This window comes from Malaya genurostris, chromosome 2 (assembly GCF_030247185.1).
Source record: "Malaya genurostris strain Urasoe2022 chromosome 2, Malgen_1.1, whole genome shotgun sequence".
NCBI classification, from domain to species: Eukaryota; Metazoa; Arthropoda; class Insecta; order Diptera; family Culicidae; genus Malaya; species Malaya genurostris.
Genome location: NC_080571.1, coordinates 189633564 through 189648102, shown reverse-complemented (window position 1 = coordinate 189648102; position 14539 = coordinate 189633564). Strand labels below are relative to the sequence as shown.

Here is a 14539-nt window from a genome sequence, read left to right as displayed (position 1 = left end):
GTTATGTTGGCTTGTAAAAAAGGCTGGACGTAATGGATTTTTGAATCCTTCACACTTTGAATATATGCTAATTCAATCGTTATTATTAGTGATTACTCTTACACTAGAGCTATGAATCATGAGTATGTTGATTATAAATGACTCCTCATGTTAGTCAGTTAGTTATATTTATATGTATTGACTAACTTGCTAACCATGTATATGCCTGAGTTTAGTAGCAAGCATGGATTCTTCTTCAAAAGAACGATTGAAGGCAAGAGAACATTCAAGCATTTTCGATATCTTTGCCAGTAGTTCACCAGGACACATTGTTTATATCACAGGTTATATAAAAGTTATATTTTCAAATATTCTACATGAACGATAATACTTGGCTTGTATTCATTTCATTCAGTAGCCTGTCAAGGTTGAAGTTTTAGTTTTGCTATAAAAATTGTTACAATCTAAAATTATACCTATTATATGATATTTCACAACCAAGCATTATTGCTTCAGCAACATCAACGCATTGAGCTCAACAGAGTTTTTTAGCATTCTAAATTTATTTTTAGCATTATAAATGACAGTTACTTAGAAAATAAACGATTCCTTACAAAACCCAGTGCTGCATAAATTCGCGTCATTATTTGATATGTAATTTTTGCTCACGATATAATGCCACCGAGTCCACCGTGCATTTCTCACACCAACTCAATACGAAACAGCAGCGCGCAAGCAATAAAAAAATGCGGAAAAGTTTATGTAAACTTTTTCAAATTCAGGTTGTTTTGGCTAAAATTTTATAATTTTGAGTTGCATTTTCAGATTCTTTGTGAAATTCTACTACAAACACTATGTTTCAGTTCTAAAACCATCCCCGTGGAACGGAACAGCAACCGTTTATTTTTTATTGGCCTTCCACACTCCCCGCACCAAAGAGCTCACGTTCGGAGCCTCCTGGTAACGGACACATATAAACCTCAGCTTGGAAAAAAATAAAAACTTTGCAACAAAACAAAAGACTTCAACGCGATGTTAACAAGCTGAGGGTATTACAATTAACGTTTATTACAAGCGAAGAAGACAATAAACTATTGTTACAAAGCAAGAGCACCCAGTGGAAACGATTCCTTTTAAGAGGCTTTTTTAAATATTTTAAAAACTAAAGAGTTAAAATAATTTACAACAAAATTGATATCCATTTATTGGAGCAGGAAAAAGCCCCCTTGAGCTGACTGTTATACCAGTATACTCTCAAAAGGGCACAAAAACCTCCTCATCTTTTCGTTACGTATTTGGAATAATATGAGAATAAAAGAAACTTTAAGTGTTAATTAATGAGTGAGTGGATAAATAGATGAGTATTTAAATGAGTCAATGAATGAATGGTTTGATGGATGAATGTATGAATAAGTTAATGAATGAATTATGGATGAGTGACAGTGAAGGAATAAAAGAATGAATGAACGAGTGGCTGGAACGATGAATAATGATTGATACATGAATGAATAGATAAAGTTGATAATCATGAGTTTAGTAAATGCATGCGACATCACCACAGATAACATAGTATATTATAATCTAATAGGCATTGTACGGCTGATACACTTAAATGATATAATCGGCTATCTTCGACTTCAAATGTTGTTTCAGGTTAGTTTTGAATATGTTTATTCGTTATTTGTTTCAAAGTATTAAGTATAGAATTATAGACTGTTGGGCCATGAAACATTATTCGGCTTTGACCAAAGTTAGTCGAGGCGCATGTTCGCAGTAACGAGCTAGCCTGTCTACTACTTCGTTGGCGAGTGATAATCGATAGTGGTAAATTGCTGTGAGCTCCTGGTTGGTACAGTGCTTTGTGCATGATCATGATCGTTTGCATATCTCTCAGTGCCAATATGGGAAAAATGCTATGGCTGACGTTTGAGTACAGCAAAACTGTAGGATACAGATGGGGTAACCAGAATATGGTTGTTATACATTTATTTTGCAGATTCGGATCTTTTTGAGTCTAGATTTAGACGCATGACCCCATCCAATTATAAGATATTGAATGTGAGAATGAATTCAGGCAAAATAGAAATTCATCAGAGCTTTCCTTGTAACAAACCTTTCGCAGCGCACCTGACAATGAAGCAACTTTTTTCAATTACCTTTATATAGATATCCCAAGAGAGTGTTGAATATAAATGTATGCCTAGATTCTTAAAATCGTTGGCTTTTTCGATCACTGTCGAGCCCACTGGATTTGCATGCTTTTGTAGTTTTTTTTTTTCGTGGGGAATGAGACACCATGTATTTTGTTTTTGATAGATTCAAAGAAAGTAAATTCGCATTGAAGTAATTCGATAAGATTTGAAGGTCGTATTGAATGAACGAGATAACTGTATGTACGTCATTACACGGATAAAAAAGCGTAGTATCGTAAGCAAAAAGCCTTGGTATACCTTTCAATTTCAAATTTTCAATATCGTTGATAAAAAGTAAAAATAGTAAGGGTCCAATGTTACTGCCCCCACATTGATTGGACGGTAGGAGCTACGAGCGTTGCCGAGAGATACAAACTGTTTCCTGTTCGACAGATAACTTTTAACAATGTCGTTAGCAACCCCCCTGATCCCATATTGATCTAGCATCTGTTACATAATCTTATGGTCCAGTGTATCAAACGCTTTTCTACGATCTAAGAACAACGCACCAACAACTTTCTTCGAGTCAATCTCATCAACAAGACGATTCACCAATTCAATAATAGCTGTGGTGGTGCTACATCCCGATCTAAACCCGTACTGGAATCTATACAGGACGTTGTTAGAGTTGAAAAAGTTAAGCATTCTGTTCACCAACAGCTTTTCCGGGACCTCATTGAATACTGACAAGGTGGAAATCGGACGGTAATTGCACGGATCATAAATATATCCGGACTTGAAAACAGGCACAACACGAAAATCTTTTAAACAGTCGGGATAAATACAAATGCTCAGAATTTTGTTGAAAAAATTGTGCCAAAATCCGTGCAAAAGACCATGGATTTCAAGAGTTTAACGGGAATATTATCATACCCATTACTTCTGCTAGCATCTAGTTCATGTATTATGGCAATAACTTCATTTGTGGAGGCCGGACGAATGAAAATTGAGTTTGTTACACATGTTACATTGTAGATCGGATTGATATTATTTGTGCTCGAAATTGCGTCTGCCAATGTTGTACCAATACTTGAAAAATATGCGTTCGCATACTTCTAAATCACTGGTTGTCTTTGTTCCATCAATAACGAGCTTAATTTGATCCTTAGGTTTAGTACGACCCATAATTGCATTAATATTGTTCCAAACCCTCGAATGACAAGTAGTGTTGAGTAGAATTTCGTAGAATAACTTTTTACTTTTTCTTTTTGCAATGTCTACTTTTTTACTAATGTGCTTCAGTAACCCTTGAAGGTTTAGATCGTCTGGGTTTTTCGAACCTTTTTGAGATAATTAGATTTCAATTGCAACAACTTCCAAAGGTTATATGACATCGAAGGACAATAATCTTTTTTGGTATTTATTTCTTTAGCATATCTCTTGGTACATTGAAACATCATTAAGTTATATGTTGGCATTACATTTGAAATAAATGTGTCAACATAATCAATAAGCGTTAAACTGTCGATAAATTGATTGAATAAACGATTCAGTTTATTATGATTGACTATTTTTTTGATAAGTACTTGCTTTTGTTTATTACCGTTCAGATTTATTGTAGATATAATCTGAAGATGATCGCTTAAGTTTGTGAAAATGGGGTCATTTCGCAAACGCATAACGTCATCAACCTTACAAATAAAATGATCAAGGATGTTCCCACTGGCTGGTCGAGTCGGGATAGTATTTGTACACAAAAAGCCAAAAGATTCTAGTAAACTGCTGTAACGTGAGACAAGGTTGTTGTTTGGCAAGTTCATAGGTATATTAGTATCTCCCATAATGTAACATGCTTTGTTATTTTTTGCATTTGAAAGTCATGTTTCCAACAGCTCAAGAAATCGACTCGAATCGAAAGCGGGAGGCCTATAAATGTTAATGATATTTGAGCTGTATCCGTTTTTGTTGATTTAACATGAATTGTATGTAGGCCATCGACAACCTCATTTTTCAGTAAATTTTGTTCTATTTTTTCACTGACGAACATTGTCAATCCTCCGTGTGAACTAGCCCTGCATGAAAAAATGGCAGAATAACCAGGAATCTTGGGAATTAAAGTATTGCCGTCTTTGAGCCAAGTTTCGCCAATGACGATTATATCAATAGTTGAATCGCATTGGGTCAAAAAAGTATTTTATGTTATCAAACTTTTCCAGTTCGTTCATCCCCCGTATATTCCATTGAAGTATTCTCAAACATTTTATATTTTTATCATTATAACGTGCAATAAAATCTTCTAAACTATCATGATAAATATTAACTGTACTTTCCATTTCAAAGAGAGAGAAACAAAAATATCCCGAGGCTATGATAATGTCTCAACGGTTTTATTCGAGCGAATTACCATTTCTTTTCCTCTTAGGAGAAGGCGAAGTAATAGAGACTGAGTTGTTCATCAGACGTGTAAACAATCATCTCTATTACGGATCATGTCTGGTTTTGAATTATCGTCTTTTTTCACTAACACCACTCCCCCTTTACCTGTATTTAATATTGAGAGCTTCCTGAGGCTCCCTCAATTCTTCCAGAAGTTCAAGAGAGAGCGGTGTCAGTTCGTCACGAATCGAAATATTTGTTGGTCTTCCATTTAGTAGTAATGAATTTTGGATCAACGTTGACTGCATTTTTTCAACAGTTTCCTTTTATTCAATGCTTCATCTTTAGTGGCTTGACTTTTAAAAACAATTCTAATTGGAATTAGAAGATTTGTTCGACTCAAATATTCTAGCTGCGGACACAACGGAGTCAGATTCTAACGTCATACCAATTAGTTCCAATGTTTTACTTGCTATTCCAGAAACATTTTCATTGGGAAGCACCGGTGTCCCCAACAGCCAGGAAGCATGACATTGTCCCCGACAGCCAGTCTATTTGCCTTATCAACATTTTCTTCTAACTTATGCACAATTCCAGCAAGGTTAGCATTTGACTGTTTCAACGTACAAATCTCTTTCTTCAAGTTTACATTTCCAACTTTTATTTCGTTAAAATCAGTTAAAATATCATCGAGCTTGGAGGATAGAAATTCTTGTGAAGCTTCTATTGCCGTAGTTAGTTGTTTGACTTCCATCTTAACACTATTCATTTCACTAGCAACCGCACTAGAGATCGATTTTTTTAACTCAGCGGCAAGATCGGTAATTATTGACGTGTTACTGTTCTTCATATTCATTATGCGTTGGTAAGTAGAAAAGGAATCAACCGAGCAAAAAAAGTACAGGTGTGTAATGTCAGAGACATTACTGGATGTCGTGAATACGAATAAAACTGACACTTTTACTTAATACTTCCGAATATAAACTAGTTGATCGATTGAGTGAATTGTGCAAGTTTTGCCCTTTTACACTACTAAAATTTGAAATGATACACCTAAATTACAGTACAGATTAGTTACATTAAACATTCTGACACACAAACAATTCGAAATAACCAGTATAGTTCCTCATGATAAAATAATGGTGGTTCTGAATAGAACCTTTTATGAAGGCGTTCGTGATGGAGAGTGACGAGTTGAGTTTAAATTCCAATGGATAACATTGACTTCCGATGGATACCGATAGCCTAAGCGTTGGAGGCTTTATACCACGCAAAAGGTCTGCTTTCATTGCCAACTGCTTCACTTGACGACCGAAGTCCAAATAAGAGCATAACTTGAGCGTTTGAGGTTTGATATCACGCAAAAGGTCTGCTCTCATTATTGACGACTGCTCCACCTGACGACCGAAGTCCAAATGAAAGCATTGCCATCTGCTCCACCGGACGACTGAAGTCCATATGACATTTGCAACCTGACCGTTTGAGGTTTTTAACCACGCAGAAGGTGCACTCTCTAAAGCTGCTGGTTGATTAAATCATTCCCACGACGTCCACTTCCATCAAACGCACATGAAGAAATCGATCGATTTTTCGACCACGGTTCCCCTTTTATACGCAGTCAGTTGAAGATATGTGTCTGACTACCTCAAAATCGTCGTCCTTGCGCGAAAAACTCAAGCGAAAGTAAAAAGTTTTCTGCGTTATTTTCAAGTTTTGAGAAAATTTCATTTTTGAGTTGTTTGTGGTTATCTCACACCGTTCAAAATTTTACCCTAAATTCCTGATCATATTTTTGATGAAATAGTGAAAGAATTATGTTGCTGCCATTAATACAAGTCGAGATATTCACTATTAAGTTCTGCCCATTCTTCCATACGACTAATTTTGAAAAGGCACCCCATAGTAAAGTAAGTCGTATAATTCGTCATCTAACACTCGATGTGGATAGACGAATAACCTACTACGACTAATTTCGATTTTGTTTTATTTTTTGTCGTGAATACGACTTACTTTACTATGGGGTGCCTTTTCAAAATTTACCCTCTGAGATAGTGATAAGTTTTTGATCGTCAATATCTCTTGTTGTATCTAACGAATCAACATAATTTTTGCTACATGCCATCGGAAATATGATCACAATTTTATGATAAAATTTTCAGTTGTGTGGCATAATCTCAAATAGTTCAAAATTCAACTTTTCTGAAATGTATGGTATAAACGAGTATCAAAGAGGATAATTCATATGGCGCGTTTGCCTTTCTCGTATTTTGAAAGCTCATAGCTCAGTGATCTGTGGAAGGATTTATATAATCTAACTACCAATAGAATCGAAATTTTTCCACTTAAACGTGTATAGCAAAAGCATTGAAGTATTTCAATAGTACACTATTGAAAAACCTATCTCATTTGACCCATGTCAACACCAGCCAATCAGAACGCGTTCTGAGGAAGAGAACAAAATATCTGCTGCTGTACAACAAATCGTCCGAGAAAAATGTTCCGAAAAGTGGTGAATATTGCAGTGAGTTCCTCAATTTGGTCCTTCTGAATGCTAGAAACGAATCCCTACAGCATATTGATAGTTTCTTTCAATAAATTATGCAAATCCGAAATGAAATAATCGACAATAAAATTCTATATGCGGCTATTTTTATAGCCGTTAGGACGGCCCATTAGTGAAAAAGCTACAAACGAAATCGCATAAAAGGAAATCTCTTAACAAAAATTCAATCAGTTTGGATTCAATCGCCACTGCGAGCAGATGTGTTTTGTGTCGTCTGCAAGCTTTCGACAAGAGCGATTACGTCACAGCTGCCAGTCATTAGCATTGGGAAAAAACAACGGTGGAGATCATTGCACAATATCAGCCGTTCTAATGGCTCTAAAAGTTTTCTAAAGAACTATTAGGATTTGTTGTTCGCAAATCGTAGGGAAATATCCTCAGTTTACTGCAAATCAAGAATAGTTTGCTTAGATTTGTGCACTTTTCGCTGTGTGAAATTCACAGTAATCGAGATCAAGTGAAGCTTTCTTTGTTTTTGCGAAAAATGTGAAAAAGGGGAATGCGTGCATAATTCATACAATTGATATTCGGAAGTGTTAAGGAACATGTCAATTGTTTTCGTATTCACGACATCCAGTTATGTCTCTGACATTACCCACCCGCCTTTTATTCGCAGTTGTCTACCTACCCAAGCTATGGGTAAAACGCGCCATAGGTCCGAGAAGGATCCAAAGGATGCTAAGCGTCTGAAGCCAAGTGATGTACAGGTAAACGACCGTTTGCTGAGTAAAAACCAATATGCTGATCTGCCAGTTGATGTCGAAGAGGAACTGCAGAAGAAGGAAAAAAAGCCGCCTTTCTACCTGAAGGGCTTCCCACCAACTCTACGCTCGGATTTCAACACATTGATCAGCAAAGGACTACAGGCAACAATCCGTTTATGTACTGAAGGCTACAAAATAACTGTTCCGGCTTTGAACCACTACAAAGGAGTGGAATGTTATCTGAAGCAGACAAAAGCGGAATACTTCACACACGATATTGCCGCCAACAAACCTATGAAGGTTGTACTTCGAGGACTACCCGACATGATGGAAGCCGAACTAAAGCAGGCACTGTCGGAGGCTAGACTAAAGCCTATGGTGGTGTTTAAAATGAAACGACATAATACGGACAAAAAGTTTAGAGATCAACTGTACCTGATTCATCTGGAGAAGAGCTCCATCACCATGAGTCAACTGAAAACGATTAAATCGTTATTTCACATCATCGAATGGCAAAAGTATAAACCGGTACATCGGGATGTCACACAGTGCACGAACTGTTTGAACTACGGCCATGGAGCGAGGAATTGCCACATGAAAAGTCGGTGCGGGAAATGTGCCGAACCACACAATAGCAACGATTGCCTACAAGATGACATCGCTGTAAAATGTGTGAACTGTGATGGCGACCATCCATCTACTAGCAAATCGTGTCCCAAATGTGCTGAGTTCACAAAAATTCAACAACAGGCGTCCCAACGCGCAAGAATGTCCCACAGAAGGATGAAATTAATTTCCCACGGCTCCCACCGAAGAGGGATATTCCGAATTTGCCGCCACTTCCTCGCAGCAATCCAAAAGATTCAGCCGCTGGATCATAAAAAGAATCTTCCTCAAAAATCCCTCCTGGATGGGGCAATAATCAACCACAAGCAAAGGATGACTCTGGTGATTTATTCTCTGCTGAACAACTGATCGTCATTTTTGAAACAATGACAACAAAACTACGAAACTGTAGAACGCGGTTAGATCAAATCAACGCCTTAGGCAAATCCATCATCGAATATACAATATAATGAGTTGATTGTAGTAAATTGGAATGCTTGCTCACTCAGGAGCAAAACTGCTGAATTGTCCGACTTTCTTCAAGAGAAGAATGCCGATATTGCTATTTTAACTGAAACTCGTCTTAAACCTGAAATTTCTATTTTTATTTCCAATTACAGGATTCACAGGCTCGACAGGACAACTACCAGAAGAGGAGGAGTTGCCATTGCCATTAATCGATCCATTCATCACAGGCTTCTGTCAGCCTTTAAATTGCAATTTATAGAAGCCATCGGAATTGAGATTACAACGACGATGGGACCCATCATCATCATTGCAGCGTACTGCCCCAAACAAACGAATCTTCGAGATGGTACGTGTGCATCATTGAAGCGAGATCTGGCTATGCTCACTCGACGACAGAACAAATGCATCATTGCTGGGGACCTGAACGCACGGCATGAGCTGTGGGGAAACAAAAGACAGAATCGAAACGGATTCGTACTTACCGAAGATTACGAAGCTGGACAGTACAACATCCTCGCTCCGGATCAACCAACGCGACTTTCCAGATCGGGAGTTCATTCCATTTTGGATATATTCATCAGCAACATCGCCATAGACAGCACTCCGGTTGTCTTCAACGAGCTCTCTTCTGACCACTTTCCAGTAATATTGACGTTGAGATCTTCACCAGAAACAGTGTCTATTCGACCTCGGAGGAACTATTATCGCACCGACTGGGTCCAATTTCAACAAATCGCCGACCAACTTATTAATATCGATTTGCCACTTGATTCCCCGATGGAAATCGATGCAGCCCTATCTTCCTTCCAGCATTCAATCACAGTCGCTCGTGATAGGACGGTTCCAGTACAACATATGCCGAGTTCCTCTCTTCAAATTGATAGTGTCACCAAGAAACTCATCCGACTTCGGCTTCAAGAAATTCTCCCACATTCAAAGCCCTTCTGGTCCTTAACGAAGGTGCTTAAGAAAAAACCGAAGCCTATTCCTCCTCTGCTGCCACCCCAGGACGCAGCTGAAGGAATACCTTTAATCACACCAGTAGAGAAGGCAAATGCGCTAGGCCAGCAGTTTGTGTGTTCTCACAATTTAGGACTCAACATTGTTAGTCCACATGAAAGAGCCGTTGCAGATAGAGTAGCTGAGGTTTACCAATCAGACAGCTTGGTTCCTGAGGAAAGTAGAGTCACTGTGAATGAGCTGATGGCTATTGTGAAAAAATCCAAAAATATGAAGGCCCCCGGTTTCGACAACACATTCAACATTGAGCTGAAACATTTGAGTATTCGCTCATTTGTCTTCTTAGCTAAAATTTTTAACAGGTGCTGGGAGCTTGGTTACTTCCTCTCAAAGTGGAAGTTAGCTAAAGTTATCCCAGTTTTGAAACCGGGGAAAGATCCTTCCCTTTCTGAGAGCTATCGGCCCATCAGCTTACTCTCTGCCCTATCCAAGCCGTTTGAAAAGTCAATACAAAGGCGAATTCTTGCTTTCGCAGATGAACAGGGTATATTACTGGAAGATCAGTTTGGGTTCCGGAAAGGAAGATCCACCATCCACCAACTCACAAGGGTTAACAACGTCATCCAGCAAAACAAATCAGTGTCCAAAACGACTGCCATGGCAATATTGGATATTGAAAAAGCATTCGATAATGTGTGGCACGATGGCCTGGTGTTTAAACTGCATCGGTATAATTTTCCCATGTATCTTATTAAAATTATCAAAAAATATCTTGCAGATAGAGCATTCCAGGTTTCTCTGAATGATGCACTCTCAGAAAGATTTACTATTCCTGCTTGTGTACCCCAAGAAGTATCCTAGGTCCCATCCTATACAACATTTTTACATCAGACATCCCACCTCTTCCGGGTGGTGGTGTTCTGTCACAATTTGCTGATGATACTGCCATTCTTTACAAAGGTCGTGTCATTAATGCTCTGAAGAATAAACTACAAACAGGTCTGGACGCTCTAACTGAATATTTTACAAGCTGGAAAATTGTGATCAATGCAGCAAAAACTCAGGTCATCTTGTTTCCACATTCAAGATCTCCAAAACTTGTTCCATCAGACGAATGCCGAATACGATTCGGTGATGAGGTCATTCAATGGTCCGATGAAGTTATCTATCTAGGACTTACCTTTGACAGACATCTGATATTCAGGTCACATGTTGACAAAATCGTTCAAAAATGCAGCATACTCATTAGGTCTCTGTATCCGCTGATTTGTAGAACATCTAAACTGTGCCTGAAGAATCAGATGGCTGTCTATAAACAAATCATCTACCCCGCAATTGAATACGCAGTCCCTGTTTGGCAGGGCTGTGCACGAACACACAAACTTAGGCTTCAGCGCATTCAAAGTAAGATCTTAAAGATGATTCTAAATCTACCCCCTTGGACAAGGACTAATGAAGTACATGAGATGGCCTCCCTGGATATACTAGAACAAAAATTCGAACAATACTGCTCGAAATTTGAAGAGAGGTGCTCCATCTCTGAAATACAAATAATTCAAAATTTGTACGTATTAGGTTAGGGATAGTTATAAGTAGGTAGATATTTTATTAATAATTAAAATAAATATTTTGATTAAACATTAGTATGTAAATCAAGAGTACCTAAAACACCTATTATTAATAACGAATCGTATGAACAACAAAGATGAAAGGCCAAAGGGTCAAAACACTTGTACTGTAAAATGTTGATGAAATACACAAAAAATAGGATAATTAAACAGATATATATATATGCAAAAAAAAAAGTAAGTCGTATTCACGACAAAAACGGAATTTCTCTGACTCGTCTGATCGCATTTCCAATTATATTGCGGCACTTGAAGTGTACGCTAGAAAAAAAAACAATATAAAAATGTCAACAACTTGTTTTCGTCGATCTCTTTTTTGTTGCATACAACACAGAGTAACTCACCATCTACCATCACCGATCGGATGAGAAATCGAGAATAGTATAGAAAATTAAGCTTAATGTTAATGTTGTAGATGTAAACAAGCACACAAAACCATCTACCATCACTGATCGGATGAGAAATCGAGAATAGTATAGAAAATTAAGCTTAATGTTAATGTTGTAGATGTAAACAAGCACACAAAACCAGCTGTACTGACCGACGAAAAGTATGTACCCTGACAATGTCTAGATAATTTAATTTAGATGCGATAAGTGCATAAAAACATACATGTTGTCGCGATAAAAATGAAGTGAATGTTATTTTTGTGAAGGTAAGTCGATTTCTATAGCGGCGCCATTTTTTTGCTCGAATTTCCTGGTAACGTAACAAAACATGAGAGAGAGAAATAAAATCGGTTCAGAAAGGCTGCCAAACAAGCGGTAGCTTCATTAGATTTTATGTGATGTAGTCAAACTTGTAACCAAAAATATCAAAATTTTATTGGACACCCGGCCCATCGAGTGTCATTTTGCACATATGTGAGAGAGCATGGAGAGAAATGTAATACGCAGAGCGAGCCACGTGGTTATATGCAACCTACTGGCTGCAGCCCTTAATTGTAAAATTCTGGTAACTGGTGCAAGGTACATGGAAATAGTATTGAAATTTACTGGAATTTCTTGAAAACATGTGTTAGTAGTTCTTGGGGTGACATATACTGGTTTACATTCTACAATATGTAAAACTTCGTCTACAACTACTGCCGTATTCCGTAGGATTCAGTCTAGCTAAAGTTAATTTCGTCTCCATCATAGTCTTGTCTAATTTGCACATTTGTCATTACTGAGTTGTATATTTCGTTCATTTTCTGACCAATGTAGCTTTCAACAAGCGTTATTTTTTAATTAAAATAAGGGAACAAATTTATCTAAAATGTTCAAAATCACGAATGTAATAATGAGAGATTCTCTTTGTTTACTTTCTCTTTCGATTATTGCGAAACATTCCTGCTTTTTTCGGTGATTTCTTCAGTGCAGATTCAAAGATGATAGCTTTAGTTATTATTATCGGTAAAAAATTGAAGTGAAGTATTGCTAACAGTACCGTAATAATCGAAAGAGAAAGTAAACAAAGAGAATCTCTCATTGTTACATTCGTCGTTTTGAAGATTTCATACAGAAACCATAATTTTTCCCTGAATTTATCTTTTTCGTAAAATGTAATTTATATTCCATTACTTCTACCATTAGAATACGCGGATGATCTGTTTTAAATGCACTTTATCCACACACTCTGGTGGGTTCCTTAGTCTTAATTGAAAATAAATGCGGATCGGATATGGTGCTATAGACTACTGGTGACTGGCTAATTTCAATGTGTCTATTACAGGTCTTTTTTACTATCCCTTCATATATAACTTCAAATACCGTTTCTTCACATTTTTGGTTCATATGGATGTTCCACGTTAAATATCCTTCTTCTGCATCTAAACATTTAGCTTTCATATACGAACATTGCAATCCATGTCTTATTAATATTAGATCATTTTCCATATCAATTGTTGCAGTATAATCGTGCAACGAAATTTCCTATTCATAGTATACTAGTTTACCCATGTGTATTCTGGTGTTCGGTAAGTTCCACCATCACATGTACTATCAGTTACGCTTCCAACTATCAGAATTTCACCTCTATTAGTGAAATTAAGTTTTAATTCTCTTATGACACCGTTGTCCCTAGGCTTTGTATGATGAGCTAGATGTAAAAAGATGAAAATTATTATGTTATCTGGATCGATCACGGAGTGGACAGGACTAATACTGCTTGAAATTAACAATAGGTCATTAGGTGCTTTCGAGCATTCTTATGCCTGGAATTGGTCACCAATTTAAATTATTTTGATCCAGTTGGGATGAATATTAATATATTCATATTCGAATATTAATATATCAAACGCATTATCTGTTCATTATTCACCCGCCTTTTTTTCTTGGTATTACATTCCTTTTGTGGAATTTGGCCTTTCTGTTTCAACAGACTGTATTAAATATGTCTTTGCTAATATTAAAATCAAATAGATGATACACGCTGTTGAAACGATGGCAACAAACATCCATTGGATTGTTCTGACCATACTGTGTGCGATGAAATGAGCGTCTAAGAAAATCCGTTCTTCGCAATGATCTTCCTGGAACGTTAAAGTGAATTCTTTCGAGTAGCACGGGGCAATGGATGTTATCAGTCAGTAGATCAAAAACGAAGATCCTTTGTAGATGTACTCGTCTATTTTGCAGAGTCGGTAGGTTCATGAGAGCATAGCGATTCTCGTAACGTGGCAATTGAAGATGATTCTGCCAAGGTAATCGTCGAAGAGCAAATCGGACGGATTGTAACTCCATATTCCAAAATACTTCGTACTAAGGCGATGTAAATTGTTTTAGACAATACACATCGTTGAAATCTTGCGTGTTGCGTTTAATGAGTCCCAAAACTGCAAAGGCTTTCGCAGTACCAAAGGCAAACTGTTCGATGAAGCGGGGCTTGTGATCGAGAATGATGCCTAAGTCTTTAACAGATGAAACTCACTTAATTGTAGCCGCCATTATGGAGTAATCGAATAAAATCGGTGAATGTGCTCGTGAAAAGGTTATTGAATTACATTTCTTGATGTTCACTGTCATGTTGTTTCTATCACACCAGTCTAAAACCCTCTTAATGTCCATTTGTAGAGTACAACAATCTAAAAGACTTGTGATGATGCGATAGAGTTTGAGATCATCAGCATACATTACTTTGAAT

General features: G+C 37.3%; 1 protein-coding gene across 1 annotated transcript in view; it reads left to right on the top strand.

Moving 5' to 3' along the window:
- LOC131432815 (cleavage and polyadenylation specificity factor subunit 4) overlaps positions 1 to 14539 on the top strand; it is a 78227-nt gene that overhangs the window by 62316 nt on the left and 1372 nt on the right. The gene's annotated exons all lie outside the window — the stretch shown is intronic.